The sequence below is a fragment of the Rattus rattus genome, chromosome 4 (genome assembly GCF_011064425.1).
Source record: "Rattus rattus isolate New Zealand chromosome 4, Rrattus_CSIRO_v1, whole genome shotgun sequence".
In the NCBI taxonomy this organism is placed as follows: domain Eukaryota; kingdom Metazoa; phylum Chordata; class Mammalia; order Rodentia; family Muridae; genus Rattus; species Rattus rattus.
Genome location: NC_046157.1, coordinates 172,199,079 through 172,217,897, shown reverse-complemented (window position 1 = coordinate 172,217,897; position 18,819 = coordinate 172,199,079).

The following is an 18,819-nucleotide window of genomic DNA, read 5'->3' as shown; positions in this document are numbered from 1 at the left end:
TCAACTCGTTTGTATTTCCCTTTATTGTTTTCATTCCCCAACAGACTTTCATTATAACTTATTTTGCTTAGGCTCAGTTTCATTTTGGAATATTTATCATGGATTTTCCATGTCTGAGACAGGAAACTAGACACGAGAGATAAAAAGGATGAATAAGATAATCCCTCGTTCTAATGGATTTTAGTCTTCTAATGTGGTCTGAGCACAGAGAAGCACAGCCTTGGGGTAAATGGTTTAAATAAAACTTAAAATGAAGGATGAGCATACTCATTTAAGTTAAATAATATAATTACATAAAATCTTAAAGGAGATATGAGAGTAGCCATTCTGTAATGAAAACTGAATTGAAACCAAATAAACAATAAAAATATCTGCTCAATGCTTAATACACATATTTTCCAAGTCATAATTATACATATTTATATACATATGCATATCTTGGAAAATAATCCCTCTCTCTCTCTCTCTCTCTCTCTCTCTCTCTCTCTCTCTCTGTGTGTGTGTGTGTGTGTATGTGTGTATGTGTGTGTTACCATGGTAGATAGGTATCAATATTGAAAGATTTGAGGTAAAAAATAACAGAACAAATGTATGTCTGGTGTGACCTCTTCTGGATATGAGCATTTGAATGTCAGGGTGGGAAGGGGGGTGGTGGTTGGGGATGGGATAGGGGGCTTATGGACTAGAAACCGGGGAAAGGGGATAACACTTGAAATGTAAATAAAAAAAATCTAATAAAAAAGTGAATGTTTTTAAAATTCAAGGAAAACAGACACTCAGTAAAATGTAAACTTATGTGACGAAGTCAGAGCTCTGTGAACCCTGAGCAGGGCAGGGTCCATGCGCAGTGACCGTCTGCCTTTCCTCCTTCTCCTGCTTCTCCATAGCGCCAGATGCTACAGAGAGGTCACTCTGTCTCAATAGTTCCTCACCCAGGGCCTGGACTGTCAGTGTGACTCTACACTGAAGATTCTGAGGTAGTCTGGGCTGAGTCCTCTACGAGACATCCAAGCTTCCATGAGTGTGACTGGCCTATATCTCCTGTAAATATTTACATGAAATGATAGCGGTGCCACCTAGAAAAGCAGTGTGATATAAAGATGTGTGTGTGTGTGTGTGTGTGTGTGTGTGTGTGTGTGATGTCCAATCTCATTTGTTAACTTGATGGAATCAAGAATCACCCAGGCAGTAGACATCTGCGCATTTCTATGCAGGACAGTAATTTGGAGCACATTCACTGAGGTGGGAGGACCAGCCTACTACTTGCCTTCCTGGGATACCCACCCTTATAAGCGGAGAAAGAGAACTGAACACAGGCATCCCATTTACCCCTCCATGTTTCCTCATTGCAGTTGCCAGGCAACCAGCTGCTTCCAGCCTATGCTGACTTCATTTTCCCTCCATGATGGACGCTACCTTGAACTGTGAGTTAAAACCAACTGCTTGTCCCTTAGATTGCTTTGTCAGAATAATTCATTGTAGTGGCAGGAGGAGAACGCAACAGCGCTGAAGACATAATCCAATGGAAGTGGTGTAATCAGAAGGCAAGTGGCATTGGAAGTCTTCTATAAATATCCTCATCCACAACAGAACAAAAAAATGACTAAGGAGTGTGAAAATGGGGTCTAGACTAAGGTTTGGGGTACAGACAGAAACAAGAACAGATTATAGTGTATTCGCTTTAACTGTGGAACTCTGGGGCGGAGAGCAATGGTGATTCCCTTTCACAAGCACTGAAGTTGGAGTGGCTATCAGTCAAGCTGGTAACAACTTTTATTGGTTACTTCTGTTGTGGTGATAAAATACCATAACCAAAGGAACTTACAGAAGAAATACTTCCTTTTGGCTCATGGTTTCAAGGCCAGTGGGAGGGTGGTCTTTATGATGGGACCTAGAGAAGGAAGCTGAAGGATCACAGCTCTGTCTCCACACAGGAAGCCGCAGTGAGAAAATATACAGGAAATGGAGTGAGACCTTGAGGTCTCACGGCCTGCTGCCAAGGATGTACTTATTCCTGCAAGATTCATCTCTTAAAGTTTCCATAATCTTCCCAAACATGACCATCACTTGATGATGAAATGACCCAATACCTGAGATTATGGGGGGACACTTATCACTCAAATCAACATACACTTTTAAAAATTAATTTAGTTCTTGCGTGCATGCCTGCATACATGTGCATGTGCATGAGCATGTGCATGTGTGTCTATCTTTATACACAATCTGTATGAATGTCAGATAACAGATTGTGATAGTGAGAGTTACTTCTTCCAGGGATTAAACTCATGTTGTCAAGTTTGGTGGCAGTTGACTTAACCCGTTGGGCCACTTAGCTGGCACAGCATCCTTAGTTAAGAAGGGCCGTGTTCTGTAATCTCCCTGAAAGAAAGTGGTGGCCTGAAATGTCTCCTCCCACTTGCCCCTAGGTGTATTCAAGCACATTGAAAAAAGGTCATTAAATAGAGGACTGATCACATGAAAGAGTAGATTAAATCTTTCTCTAAAATTAATTACCTTGCCTTACTTCTACTTACAGAAGTTACCTTTAGCCAGAACATGACACATTCTTGTTATTTCTTATGCACCCTTGTCTTTTAGAAGAAGAGAATTGGATTAGCGAAGACTCCTGTGGTATTGTGGTAATGGCCTCTCTGAATGAGGTACTGTCACGACCAATTGCCCCTCAACTTTTTATCTTGTGAGTGTTTGTATCTCAGCAGAAGCATGTGTGAATGAAAGGTATTGCTCATTCCTTGGTAAAAATAAAGAGAAAAGAAATAATCACGATGAGAACAGTATTCCCCAGAAGCAATAGTGGGCACCTGGGAAGCACCAAGCCCTATGATGATACCATTCTAGAGACAAGGCATTGGGTAGAGCTAGAGACAATATTTCCCCATGGGATCCTACAGAATATCATTCAAATATTTTTTTCCTCACCATGCCTGTTTCTCACTGAGCTGCACTATGCCAAATATCTTGTCCTCTACATTTCATTAGAGAGTTCCCATCATGTTCTCCATCCACGCCTAATGCTCAGCCCTCCTCATGAGGGAATTCCCATCATTCAGACACAGGAGAAGAGTTTCTAGAAAGGGACATTGCATGGCAGGTCCTATTTCACCTTTAATAGCACCTACCCAGTGCTGTCTACCAGAGGGCTGGTGTTTTTATGTCCCTTAGTGTCTCTCACAAACCATCAAACATATGCTATAGATTTTCTATGATTTGTAATACTAAGGAAGAAGGTGAAACAACAGACATTCACAAACATTTTAGGGCCAGGAGGAAAGACAGTAATACCTAGGCTGCTTCCCTCTTTAAGTTAGGAACACAGAGAAAAGATCGGGATAGAATGGGTAATAAAGTTTGGAATGGCTCCTGTGAAAATATGGCAGGGAATCAACTAGTGATGAATAAGGAAACTGCAATACGTTCCAGAGTTGATGGATAGCATGCATTACCATGGTGATTTGCAGGGCATCCATTCCCCCCCCACTCCAGTCATGAGCAAATGTCCTTTGGAGGAAGTCTATGTACAAGGATGGGAAAATTTACATCTTTATTTTCAGCAACCTTGAACTGAAATTTACATTTCCATCCGTTGTGAATTTAGTCCACAAAACACATTAGTATTAGTATTTCTTCTGACATTTTACCCAATTGAAATATTAGATATTTTATATCACATTAGAGCAAGAGAATCTCAAAGTATCATCTACTGTGCAGAAAAGCATTGCTTTTTATTTAATATGTCAAGGCAGAAGCGCATGCATTACTGAATTATGGTTTCAAATATTTTTTTGGTAATTTTATTTTAATGCAATTGGATTCTTTTGTATTATATAGAATTATTTATTGTTTGAATTTAAGGGAATTTTAGAAAGGCTCCGTGATGTCAGTACTCATCACCGATCTGCAGGGACTCATGGTGCATGAGGGGTTAACAGTATCTGTACTTTGGTGTCTCAGTATTTACCATACATTACGTAAAAGTCGAAAATGTGAGAAAAATGGAACAGTGGAGTGAAAGACCATTATTAAAGTCGTCAGAAAAGGGGAGCAATTCTCTGGGTTTCTTAGCTACAACGAGATGCAGCACTTGGTCATGCTATGTTCTCAATATTATGACTTAAGTGGTATTTTCCCTTTACATTTGTCGAGGACTTCTGTTACAGTCAATTAAACCTGTCTCCTTAATCCTGTCTACCCTTCAGTTGGAGTGCACACATAATGCAGCATTCATATTTTAACATCGTACACCCAGTAGCATGATTTAAGACCATCGAAGGCTTTCCTATATGGGAACTTCACTGAATATCCATTGCTGCCCTTTAGAAGTCCTGTGGCTGCTTGCACAGGGATTCTTGCAGATGAATATTGATTGCGTGCCTTTGCTTTTCTTCTTTTCTTTTCTCCTTTTATATTTCATAGCATTGATAAATGGGCGCCTAGGGGAAATGCTGGCAAAGACTGAGATTTTAGCATCAAAGCAAAGAAGGATCATGCTATTGCAATGGCTATCTGTCCTTACTCTTTCAAATTAAAAATATAATTAGATATTATCCCTGAATTTTACTCATTTCTAGCTTGCCCTCTCCTTTCTCCAACTCCACCTTTCTCCCCACTTGCTGTCTCTCAAATCATGACTTCTGTAATTACTTTACACACACATAGACACATATTTACAAAACTTAACAAGTTTATTTGGTGCCTCCTTCACATATACATGTATAGGGCTGAGTGCATGGGATTGTTTAACCCATCTACGTGCCAGTCTCTGTAGAAAATGGATTCTCGACCTCTTGGCAGCAAGTGCTTACCTTTAGTTCTTTATCTGAGTATGACACCTTGAGGGATTGTTCCTACCAACATTGGTTTGTCATTGGGTGGCTATTATTTAGCCAACCATTCTACTCAGTCTGGATAGGTGCTGCTTCCCTGTCATGTCTAGGAGTTACTATCTAGTGGCAAGAATGCTTGTTCTCTGGCTCTCAGAGTCTTTCCACCTCTTCTGCTATGGTCAGTGTTCCTTAGGTGTGGGGTTGCACCATAGCTGAATTAAGAGGGACTGAATACAGTATAGCTACTTACTAGCACCTTGACTAATTGTGGATCTCTGTATTAACCTCTGTTTATTGCAAACTAAGAGCTTTTCAATGTCAAATGAGAGGTTCATTTAACTGTGGGTATAAGCATTTAAAATGTTTAGAAGATGTATTGGCTTAGTGAAGTAGCAATAGTAGGTTCTCTGGAATTTACATGCTTCTTCTCTTCCTCCTCTTCTTCCCCCTTCTCCTCCTTTATCCCCCCCTCTCTCTGTCTTTCTCTCTCCCTCTCTGTCTTTCTCCACCCCCAATTCTCATATTTTTCTCTAAACTAATACTCCTTCCTATCCTTTATCTGGGAAAAAAAACCCTATATTTCATTTTATCAAAGAGTTCTATCTCCTATTAATTCCCATGATTCAGATGGGTTGGACTATTACCCAGTGTCAGGGCCAGAACATAGTCCAGTGCAAGCAGGACTCATTTGGAGGGTCATTCCCTGGGTCTTTTGTAGGGAAGCGTCATCCACAGTAATGGTAAGAGACACAGTGTGCCTTCCCATTTCTTTGCACCTACAAAAGGGATTCTATGAGTACTAAGTCAGTTTGACATTAGGCTACTTATAACAAAAGGCACTTCAAGGAGCTCAGAAATATTTGCCAAAAAATCTAAATTCTAATTACCCTGAAAAATGATGATTAACCATGAAACACTTATTAGTGATGCATGGAAACAGTCAAAGTAAGAATAACAACAAAATAATTATTTCACCCTGTTGAGGATCTTGCTTTAAATTAAGCTACAATTAAATATGGAAGGAAGAAAAAATCTTGAATATTTCAGGTCATCAATAACCTTTATTCGTGTGAGTTAATTATTTGAGCTGAGTTTTCATCTATTTTTCTCTCATGCCATAGTTTCCAAACTGGCAGTTCTTGATCACTTGCACACTTTGAAATCATTCTCATCCATCTTCCTCTTGGATTTGTATTCATACAGAAACGATGGCTTGTGCTAGAACAGCCAGTATTGCCTGGCCTATTGTCCTCAAGAATAAATGAGTAAGAGTCTTGATTACCTTACAAATAAATCTGGTTAACAGTTATATTAATTAAAATGCCTGGTTCTCCAGCTATTCTGAACTATTTATACGTGATTTAATTCATATCATCAGCTAATTTGTATTTAATGCAAACTAATGGGTTTTATGTAAATGGAGCATGTGGCAGTCTATTTAAAAAACAAATTATCTCTAGTTTCATTTCAGTTATTTTAATTAAATTTAAAGTGTGTGTGTGTGTGTGTGTGTGTGTGTGTGTGTGTGTGGTGGGATGAAGGGAAAAGGATGTGTTATATATGAAGTAATGATTAAGTCCAATTTCGGTGTACAGAACAAGAAACAAGCAAATCTCACAACAGATACATTGGCCTTTTCACAAAGTTCAGAGAGGTCAAGAGGGTTGGTAGGAAGGGAAACCAGTGAGAGTCTAGTGACTATGAATTTCCTAAGCTCATACCTTATACTATTCCAGAAGCTACTTTAGGGTCATCCAGAGACTGCCCGACCTGAGGATCCATTCCATATGCAGCCACCAAACCCAGTCACTATTGCTGATGCCAAGAAGTATTTGCTGATAGGAGCCAGATATGGGGGTGGGGTGGGGCTCCTGAGAGGCTCTACCAGAGCCCTACTGACAAATATGAGGATGGTTGTTGCAGCTAACCATTGGACAAAACAAGGGGACCCCAATGGAAGAGTTAAAGACTGAAGGAACAGAAGGGATTTGCAACACCATAAGAACAACAACAATATCAACCAACCAAATCCCACCAGAGCTCCCAGGGACTAAACCACCAACCAATGGAGGGACCCATGATTCCAGCCACATATGTAGCAGAGGATGGCATTCTCTAGCATCAATGGGAGGAAAAGCCCTTGGTCCTGTGAAGGCTTGTTTCTCCAAAGTAAGGGAATGCCAGGGCGTTGAGGTGGGAGTAGGTAAGTGGGAGTAGGAGCACCTCATAGAAGCAGGGGGAGGGGGAGGGGTATGAGAGAGGGAGGAAAGGCAATAACATTTGAAATGTAAATACATAAAATATCCAAGAAAGATAAAATTATTTTTAAAAAGTTTCTGAACAAATAAGGCTTGATATTTTTAAATGTTTAAGTAGAAATTTTATTATGATATACATTTACATATATACATGTGTGTTATGTTTATCTTTTTATTTGGAAAATTTGAAAACATTGCACATGTTCATTCATGGTTCTTTATTTTCCTTTAAACCATAGAAATTAGAATTTTATTTATCATGCTTTCTTTAATCCATGAATTATTTTTCATAAATAACCTTCAGTCTTGATTTTTAAATTTTGCAAGTTTACTTTCATTTTATTTCTATAAAATGAAATGATATTGATATGGTTTTGGAGGTAAAGAAGATTTGGGCATATGGATTCTTCCATTCCCATCCAATTCTTGAACCATTTTTGGGTTTAGAAAACAAGGTACTTGGTCTGCTTATCACTTCCTCTGCTTCTGTTCTTGGGTAGAAGAGAAATTTGAAAACTCTGCAGGCTTAGCTCCCCTTTGCTGCCTGCAGTAGCAACAAGGATTCCAAACTGGCTGACTCTTTAAATCTTTTACTCCAAGCACAGTGTACGGGATAGTCCTCCACTGTCTCTACCCTGATACATGATAAAAACTAAAAGTAACAATTTGTTTAATGTGTAACTAATTTCCAGTGATTGCTCTACATTTTCATTCACAATTATGTCTGATACATTGTATGAATCTTAAGAGAGAATAATATAGACTCTTAGCCTCTGAAATTTAGAATTACACTAATGCAGGCAGACTTGCATCAGTCTTAAAAGGACTATCTGGGCAAATAAAGGGAAGACTGGGTTTCCATATTATAGAAAAGTGGTATGTTACTTCTGGGATATGGTGTAGTGTTAGCCCCCAAAATTTTGCCCTTTAGAAAACATTAAATTATAACTGAATTGAGGACTCTTCCCAATTTTACTTTCTGCCTCTGCCATTTCAAGAGCCCCTGGAAATTTCAGCCTTTAACATTTTGGTACTACTTAAAACTGTAATGTCAGAGACTAACCTATGTTCAGAAACTGCAGGATTACACTATATTCCCAATTGTGTAATGTTGTCACAAGTTTGTGCAGGAAAACAAAATCAGTTTTAAACTTGATTTTTGTCACATAGGACAGAAAAGGCAAGACCTAACCATTGTTTGTGGATGTTTATCCTGCTGGCAGACTCTCCAATTCCACTGGCCCTCTAGGGAGCAGAGATTTACCTGCAAAACCAACAAACACAACAATGCATGTTCAAAAATATGTGTGCACATGCATGCATGTGCATATGTGTGGAGGCCAGAGGTCCATCATAAGACATTTCCCTCAAAGGATCCCTAACTTATTTTTGAGTGCTTCTTACTAAACTTGAAGCTCAGACATTGACTATACTAACCACCAAACATGACCCAGGAAATCATTTCTTTAGCCCTCCCAGAGCTGGGATTATAGACATATGATCTGTGAGGCCACTCTAGGCTTTTATATGAGTATGAATACGCTGAGCTAAGAGTCTTATGCTTGCAGAAAACATGCTCTGCTCTGTAAATCATCTCTCTGGACCCCTATGGAGAAACTAAGAAAAGAAAAGGAGAAACTCAGAAAGGATTCAACTGTTGCTGAAAGTAGCAGTACTTAATTCAAGATCATTCAGTCTGTCAACGTAGTTGGAAGTCCACATTTTTTAAACAATAGAGTGATACTTTAACAAGTTCTTAATTCCATCCTCATTTACATCAGAAACATTATAACTATTCAGATAGAATAATTAATATTCTGTTCAAACACGGTATGGTAACAGACACTCCAAAATGGGGTGGCCATAGTTTCATGAGGCATCCTGGGAGACAGTGTGGTACATAAGAATATAAACCCAGAATGGGTGCAAAATAATCCCAGCACGTGTACCTTGTATAAAAGATAGATTTAGGGACACGTTTCAAAGGAAGGAAGAGAAGAAATGAATGTACTCCAGGGAGCTTCATGCTATGTTTTTTTCAAGTAAAAATGAGTGAGTTATATGGTCTGATTTGTGTGCCTAGTCCCACTTAGTCTCTCTTCTCTCATCATCTTCCCATCCTGGTCCTTGTCTTCAACTCAGCTCCATTAGTGTCTACATTCTACATCGATTCTCGTGGCAGGTGATTTATCAGGCCAGCACTTGATCTTGCTTACAAAGCCAAATGTGCCACTTCAGGCTGCTACAAGGGGTGGGGGTGGGGGGACAAATGGATATTACTTTGATGCCACAAGAACACCAGACTGATAAAAATTCCTCCCAGCATTGAACTGGATGCGGGAGTAGAAGACTTTAACTTTGAAAATTCTCCTCTGTGATTCTCAAAATAATGGATGACCCTCATTGATATTCACACTTCAAATGCTGATAAATCTTTTGGGAGGATGTTTGTTTGTTGGAGTCTAGGCCCAAAGTCTCCCTTTCTGTACAGACGTGCTTTGACAAGATTCTCTACCTGCTGAGTCACTTCCTCTATCCGGCTCGCCTCAGTCATAGTTTTTCATACCTGATGGATATAGCAGCATCATTATTTAAACCTAATAGATATGATAGCATTGTTACTTAAATCAAAGTCAGCAGCTTTTTGGTCCACTTGTCAGTGGAATGATTTACACCTGACAGAAAATTATTTTTGTTTGGAAAGGTGGTGGCGTGGTCATTCCTTCCTTTGCCACAGTAAGAAAACTATATATATATATATATATATATATATATATATATATATTGCATAAGGGAATAAGAGGGACGTGGAGCATTTTATGTCACCATAGAACCTAAAGAAAGAGATTCCCAAAGGCCAGGTCACAGGTGACTAAACTTTTGAAACCCCCAAATTATTTCAAATATACACAGTTTCTACCTAAAAATGCATCACTATAAAGAACCCAAGGTACCTACACTTACATATTATATTTGACAATATAGAGTTAGTCCTTGTGGTGGCTTGAATGGGAATGGTCCCCATAGGCTCATATATTTAAATCCTTAATCATCTCTCAAGTGGTGCTACTTGAGAGGGGTTAGGAGGTGTGACCTAGATGGAGAAAGTTTATCACTGCAGTTAGACTTTGGGCTTCTAAACATTCAAGCCACTTTATCCTTTGAATAGAGGACGTGTAGACTGATGTCTATATGCAGGTGAGAGCTGGTCCAAGTTAAGGCGAGGCCTGTAATTGGACAGTGAGAAAGGGGGGTGGGCACAGAGTTTTGGTAAGTGGAGAGAGAGGGGAAAGAGAGAAGAGCAAAAATGGAGGCAGAGAAGGATAACCCAGATCCCTGTGCCCTTAAATGGCCACAAGTAGTTATGAATATTTCATAAGGGATGGATTTTTATAGGTCAATTTTCTTATATAGGTGGGTGGTTTATATCATTAGCAATTGGTTGTGGGTTTATTGTGCAGATGTTTTGTGGGGAATTTACTGCTATAAATCTGATTGCTAAATTATAAGCTTATTAAGTCTGGATTTTAACACGTTGCTGGGAGTTGTGACTATAACCATTAGCAGGGCTGATTCTGAAAATGTGAGCAGAATTCTCGGTAAGAAAGCAACGAGATTGGTTGTCTCCGTATGAAACTGGCGTGGCAACTGACCTGCCTTGGGAACTAGGTGGATGGAGAGGCTGCTGCCAGGCTCAGACAGTAGCTGGCAGCAGCATGGGATATAGATTAGGAGTTTAGCAGGTGAGATGCTTTGCTGACTGAGATGCAAGTATCCCGATAATGCCATGTGAATCTATGATGCTAGGGTCAGGGATTTTAATAATTACCACAACAAGGAAGGCTAAACTGATTTGAGTTAATTTTATATCCAGCCACTTTGCTGAAGTTGTTTATCAGTCTTGGTGGAACTTTTGGGGTCAATTTAGTATACTATCATATCATCTGCAAAGAGTGCTATTTTGACTTTTTCCTTTCCAATTTGTATCCCTTTGACCTCCATTTGGTGTCTGATTGATCTGGCTAGGATTTTGGGTACTATATTGAATAAGTAGGGAGAGAGTGGGCAGCCTTCTCTAGTCCCTGATTTTAGTGGGATTGCTTCAAGTTTCTCTTCATTTAGTTTGATGTTGGCTACAGGTTTGCTGTATATTGCTTTTACTATGTGTAGGTATGGACCTTGAATTCCTGATATTTCCAAGACTATTAACATGAAAGGATTTTGAATTTTTCGAATGCTTTCTCAGCATCTAATGAGATGATCATGTGGATTTTTTTCTTTGAGTTTGTTTATATAGTGGATTATGTTGATGGATTTCCATATATTGAACCATCTCTGAACCCCTGGAATGAAGCCTACTTGATCATGATGGATTATCGTTTTGATATGTTCTTGGATTTGGTTTGTGAGAATTTTATTGAGTATTTTTGCATAGATATTCATAAGGGAAATTGGTCTGAAATTCTCATTCTTTATTGGGTCTTAGTGTGGTTTAGGTAAAAGTGTAGTTGTGACTTCATAGAAGGAATTGAGTAGTGTTCCTTCTGTTTCTATTTTGTGAAATAGTTTGAATAGTATTGGTATTAGGTCTTCTTTGAAGGTATGATAGAATTCTGCACTAAACGGTTCTGGGCTTTTTTTGGTTGAGAGATTTTAGTCACTGCTTTTATTACTTTAGTGGTTTGGGGACTGTTTAGATTGTTTATCTTATCCCAATTTAACTTTGGTACCTGATATCAGTCTAGAAAGTTGTCCAGTTCATCCAAATTTTTTTCAGTTTTGTTGAGTATAGGCTTTTGTAATAGGATCTGATGATTTTTTTTGAATTTTGTCAGTTTCTGTTGTTATGCTCCCCTTTTAATTTCTGATTTTGTTAATTTGGATACTCTGTGCCCTCTAGTTACTCTGGCTAAGGCCTTATTATCTATCTTGTTAAACAAGCTGAGGAAGAAATTATGGAAATAGTCCCAAATAATATAAAATATCTTGGTGTGACTATAGCCAATCAAACGAAAGATCTGTATGACAAAAACTTCAAGTCTGAAAAAAGAAAACAAAGAAATGTCAGAAGATGAAAAGGTTTCTCATGCTCATGGATTGGCAAGATTAATATAGTAAACATGGCCATCGTGCTGAAAACAATCTACAGACTCAATGCAATCCTCATCAAAATTCCTACTCAATTCTTCATAGAGTTAGAAAGAACAATTTGCAAATTCATTTGAAATAACCAAAAACCCAGGATAGCAAAACCTATTCTAAACAATAAAAGAGTTTCTGGGGAAATACCATCCCTCATCTCAAGTTGTATTACAGAGCGATCATGAGAAAATTGTCTGGTATTGGTACAAAAAGAGGCCAATAAATCAATGGAATTGAATTGAAGACCCAGAAATGAACCCACATACTTAAGGTCACTTGATCTTTGACAAAGGAACTAAAACTATCCAGTGAGAAAAAATATAGCATTTTCAAAAAATGGTGCTGGTTAAACTGTCAGTCAGCATGTAGAAGAATGCAAATTGACCCATTCTTATCTCCTTGTACAAAATTCAAGTCCAAGTGGATCAAGGCCCTCCACATAGAACCAGATACACTGAATCTAATAGAAAAGCAAATGGGGAAGAGCCTTGAACATAGAGGCACAGGGGAAATTTTCCTAAACAGAACACCTATGGCTTATACTCTAAGATCAAGAGTTGACAAATGGGATCTTATAAAGTTGAAAAGCTTCTGTAAGACAAAGGATACTGTCAATAGGACAAAACAGCAACCAACAGATTGGGAAAAGACCTTTACCAATCCTATATCTGATAGAGGGCTAATATCCAATATATACAAAGAACTCAAGAAGTTAAGACTACAGAGAACCAAATAACCCTACAGAGTACAGAGGTAAATAAAGAATTCTCAACTAAGGAATATCAAAATGCCTAAAGAGGTGTTCAACATCCTTAGTCATCAGGGAAATGCAAATCAAAATGACCTTGAGATTTCACCTCACACTAGTCAAACTGGCTAAGATCAAAAACTCAGGTAACAGCAGATGCTGGCAAGGATGTAGTGAAATAGGAACATTTTTCCACATTTGGTGGGATGACAAGCTGATAAATCTACTCTGGAAATCATTTGGACTGTTTCTCAGAAAATTGGTCATAGTATTACCTGAGGACCCAGCTATACCACCCCTAGGCATATACTCAAAAGATGCTCCAACATATAACAAGGACATATGCTGCACCATGTTCATAGCAGCCTTATTTATAATAGCCAGAAGCTGGAAAGAAGCCAGATGTCCTTCAACTGAGGTATGGATACAGAAAATGTGGTACATTTACACAATGGAGTAGTACTCAGCTATTGAAAAGAATGACTTCATGAAATTCTTAGGCAAATGGATGGAATTAGAAAATGGCATCCTAAGTGAGGTAACCCAGTTCCAAAAGAACACATATGATATGTATTCACTAATAAGTGAATATTAGGCAAAAAGCTCATACTCATGGTATGTCTCTCAGACCATATGAAGCTCTAGAAGAAGGAAGATGAAAGTGGGATACTTCAGTCCTTCTTAGAAGGGGGTACAAAATACTCAAAGAAGGTAGAGGTTGGTAGGGTAGAGGAAGAGAGGAGGGAGAGGGAATTACAGGGGGCAGGATCAGGTATGGGAGAAGACAAGGATGATATACAGATGGTCAAAAAATAGAACAGAGATTTGTATCACTGGGGGATGGGAAACTGCGAGTCCCAGATTAAAGGGAAGCAAGAGGCTCCCAGGACCCAATAGAGATGAGATTAGCTGAAATGCCTAACAAAGAGAGGGGAGAATCTGTAGAGACCATATCCAGAGGTTAGGCAAGGCCTGTCATTGGAGGATGGGGCCACCCATTTATCTCCAAATTTTTAACCCAGAATTGCTCTTATCTAAAGGAAATACGGAGACAAAGTATGGAACAGAGACTGAAGGAAAGGCCATCCAGACTCTGCCTTAAGTAGGGATCCATCCCACATGCAGACACCAAACTCAGACACTATTGCAGATGCCAAGAAGTTATTGCCTATAGGAGCCTGATATAGCTGTCTCCTGAGAGGCTCTGCCAGAGTGTGACACATACAGATGTGGATGCTGGCAGCCAATCATTGGACTGAGCATGAGAACTCCAATGGAGGAGTTAAGGAAATGACTGAAGGAACTGAAGGGGTTTGCAACCCGATAGGAAGAACAACATCAACCAACCAGACCCCCCCCCCCAGAACTCCCAGGGACCAAACCACCAACTAAAGAGTACACATGGAAGAACCCAGGGCTTCAGCTGCATATGTAATAAGATGACCGTATATAGCACCAGTGGTAAGAGAGGCCCTTCATCCTGTGAGAGCTCAATGCCCCAGTGTAAGGAAATGCCAGGATGGTGAGATGGGAGTGGGTGGGTGGGTAGGGGAGCACCCTCACTGAAGCAGGCAGAGGGGAGATGGGATAGGGGGTTTGCAGAGGGGAAACTGGCAAAGGTGATAACATTTGAAATGTAAATACATAAAATATCCAATAAAAAAGAAAAATTAAAAATGTAAATAAATAAATATACAATTAAAAAAAAAAACCCTCAAGTCAGCCCAGCATGTCTTCCTTTCTTGCTGTTTGAGGATCTCTCTGGCTACTTCAGCATAATGTCTGCCTGCCTGCTACCTTGCTTCCTGCCAAGGTGGTAAGGATGAAACTTCTGAAGCTGTAAACCAGCCCCCGTTCAATGGTTTCCTGTGTAAGAGTTGCCGTGGTTACAGTGTCTCTTCACAGCAATAGAACATGCACTAAGATGGCCCTGAAGTGCTGCACTTCTCTTCAGCATAGCTAAAATCTTGAGTTCCAAACCATAAGGTGTCACTAGTAAAATGTCTTAAGTTCCTTTGCTGTTTGAGCCTAGGTACCAAATAAGGCATACCAACTTAACCAAGACAATTACTCATACCCTGTAACCCAAGTGGTTTGCCTAGACCTTGGGGATGCTTTATTTCAAATAGCTGAGGTGAAGATGAAGAATTGGCATTGATTTAAACAGACTAGACCAACTGTTTAGTGTACCTCTGAGCTATTTCAAATTTTTCTGGCAAACTGATTTTCATGGTGAAAGTTGCTAGGAAATAGACCAACAGCATAGATTCTGTTCTTTGTTTTTGATTTTTTTTGTTTGTTTGTTGCTTTTGTTGTTTTTTCAAATTGCTTGCTTTGAGGTCAAGGTGAAGGAAGTTTGAGCATCGATTTTGTAATAATATGTTTAAAGACAACTAGTCATATGCATCTGTGTGAGTTTAAGTTAGAAGGCCTGTTTTTGAATACAGAATCCAAATGTTGTACATGCTCCAAGTTTCCTTAGTGCAAAGTGATGGCATATGAAATACTGACTGATGAGAGGTTAGAGGCAAGGACTCTAAGGGATATGATGACAGTTTTCCTAAATGGTAGCCCATCCTCATTGTGCCATTTTCTACTGTACATCCACGTGAAAAGAAATGTGAAGTCATCCTCATGAGAGGCAGACGACTATGATGAAGGCATTAGGCAGTCATTGTGGGTTTGAACTAATTAATACGCAAACCTCTTACCTGTAGACTTTACACAATTTGCTAGCGGTTCTCAGAATTCACACTGGATTGGGAGCATCTGCACTCTTTAGAAATGCATTAGCAAATGAAACATGGGTGCTCTACTTCAGAGACCTGGAATCTAAAAGTATGTGAGTCAGGGCAAACATTCCCTGTCTTGCGAACTCTAATGTAAGCTGAAGGTAAGAACTACAGCTTTCAGATATGTGTTCTCTGCCAGCCCACTCATTATTGCACAGATAATTCTGACTGAATCATAAAGAATTGTTATGATCTAAAGGATTATGCATTCATTTTGTTATATGTTGACAACAGAAATTCCTTCAACAATAATAAGTGATCTCAGTTTTTGCCAAGAACATTTAACTAAGAATTTGCTGTTTTGTTTAGAATACAAAACTGAAAGAATCATTGTTTGCCAGAAACAAATCTGATTGATAAAGCATACTGTTTATCTCATATTTAAGCCTGCTATAATTTTCACTGACATCTGAAGAAGGTTTTATTTGAATGGGAAGATCTGGGAAAAAGATGAAGTAGTTGTATAGATGTCACAAAATTTTATATAAGCAACATTCAAGGGTACCACATTTCTGAAGTGCATTGACATTTAGCTATCACTTTCTAGTGGCAACTCGTCTTACGGGGGGTCACTAGATGGCCCCAGCAGCCTCCTCCACCTCAACCACTGCTTGATGTGTCTTCTCTACAGATTCCTCATTGATTCCTCTCTGCACAGAAGTCATAAAGTGGGAGCACATGGCCTGCAGACATTTTCAACATACTATACTGGAGCATAGGAAGAAGCACGAACAATTCTTGTAGTTTGTTAGCAAAAAGTAACAAAGAACTCTTTAGTACTCAGGTAGCCTACAATAACTAGAGGAAACAAGTAGAATCATTCAATTTTTTTTCTTTTTTTTTTTTTTTTTTGGATGTTTTCTTTACAATGTTTTCAAATATTGTTCCTCTTTCCAGTTTCCCCTTTGGAAACCAGCTATCGCATCCCCCCAACCACCCCTGCCTCTATGAGGTTGTTCCCCCACCCATCCACTCCTACCTCTCCACCCTGGCAAACCCCTACATTGGGGCATTGAGCCTCCACAGGACTAAGGGCTTCTCTTTCCATTGATGCCCAACAAGGCCATCCTCTGCTACTTATGCACCTGGAGCCATGGGCCTGTTCATGTGTACTCTTTGATTCATGGTTTAGTCCCTGGGAGCTCTGGGGTGTCTGGTTGGTTGATATTGTTGTTCTTCCTATGGGGTTAGAATCATTCATTTTTAATCAAGAAAAAGGGATGATGATTATTTTAAAGAAGCTATGAAGCTGGCAGATTGAACAGCAGAGCACAGTAGTCTCTCTTATATTTTCCTCTTGAGCGCATTGCAATGGGAAGTTATTGGTGTCAAGATGACTGATCAATTGGATCATCTAACTTTAGCAATAGAAGTTTCATATTGTAGGAGAGAACCAAACTGCAACTTGAGGGACAGGAGGCATGGCTCAGCAGTTGAGGGACAGGAGGCATGGCTCAGCAGTTGAGGGACAGGAGGCATGGCTCAGCAGTTGAGAGCATTGGCTCTTCTTCCCTGGGCTTCATTCTCAGTAAGCAAATCATGGCTCATAATGATAATCTGTACCTCCAGTGCTGGGGTATCAGACACCCTAATTTGGTATCGAGGGACACCTGGAATGTGTGTGGTATATAGCCTCAGAGGCAAATCACTCCTAAATCTAAAAAATAAAAATGCAACTAGAAAAGAAATTGTGGGTTGAAAAAAAAATAATGTAAATTCCTGTGAAAAGAAGTGTTGATGTTTTCAAGAGTATTTTTTTTTTTGCCATTTTTAGATGAGAACATTTTTTCCTACAGCACCTCAAGTTGCCAAATATTTAAAAGTGTGATCCACGAGATCATTATGAATTGAATTAATCTCAACTCTTTGAATTGACAACCCTTACCCTGTGTGGATATCTACCTGAGGCTACCAGCTAATGAGAGGTATGGCCGTAACTACTCTGCATTGCTGTAAGTACCACATATCCTACTTTTAAAATTACTTTTAAGGTTCATCACTATTTTAATTTTATTCTAATGCTCGTTTTAATTGAAAATACTTATTGGGGGTATTTGGTCAAAAATGTGTAGGCCGTTGATCTGACTTCCTTGTTTTTCCGTGTTTCTGGTTTCTAACTTGATTTCCAATTACAATTTCCCTTCCCTCTTTGTTCACGCTTTGTGAGCTTCTGCTCCACAGAAAGAGCTGCTAGCCCAACTCTCCACACTCTCTGAAACTAATCTCAGCCAGGAGTCATTTCACCTTCTCTGAACCCTCATAATGAGAGTTGATACTTTATAGCCCTTTAAGTTCTTTGAGGGCAGAATTCATTATCCAATTCATTTTATGTCCCCTGTAATGCATGGGATATACATTCCAAGGAGATGTGTTGAAGCAAAGAAGAAAGGAGGAGAAATATCAGCTCTGTGAGAAAAAGGACATTTCTTCACCTTTGCTGTCGGAAGGTTCAGGCTGATGGGGAGGCACCAAGCTATACAAATTAATTCTTTTAATAGTCTCATTTGAAAATGTACTTCTTTTAACACTATATTTCATGTCTAGAGCTGGTTTAGTAAAGCAGAGTGGCTTTTTTTTTCTCTGACATAGTAGCATGTGGAATTTTACTTTGGTAAAAAGAACATCCTCAGATTCCAGAACGAATAGACCACAACAAACAAGGAAACTCGAGAGCAGACATCAGTCGTAGGTATCAGCCCCTGCTTCGATGCTGTTCATTTATAGCTTTTCTGTTATTCCAATGTGTAAAATGATTATACGAGTACACCTGAATAAAACAAAGAATTTGTAATAATGCTTGGAAATAATAAATGTTCTATACATTTCTCATTATTAATCTTTCTATTTTATGTCTTTTGAAGGCCTAATTACAATTATATATACATATATAATCTCTTTAATTTTATGTATGAAATTTCATTTCTAACTTTTTAAATTTTTTACTACTGTTTTTTATTAATTAATTTATTTAGTTTACATCTCAATCATAGGTTCTCCTTCCTCTCACTTCCTCTCCACTCACCTGTGTACGATCT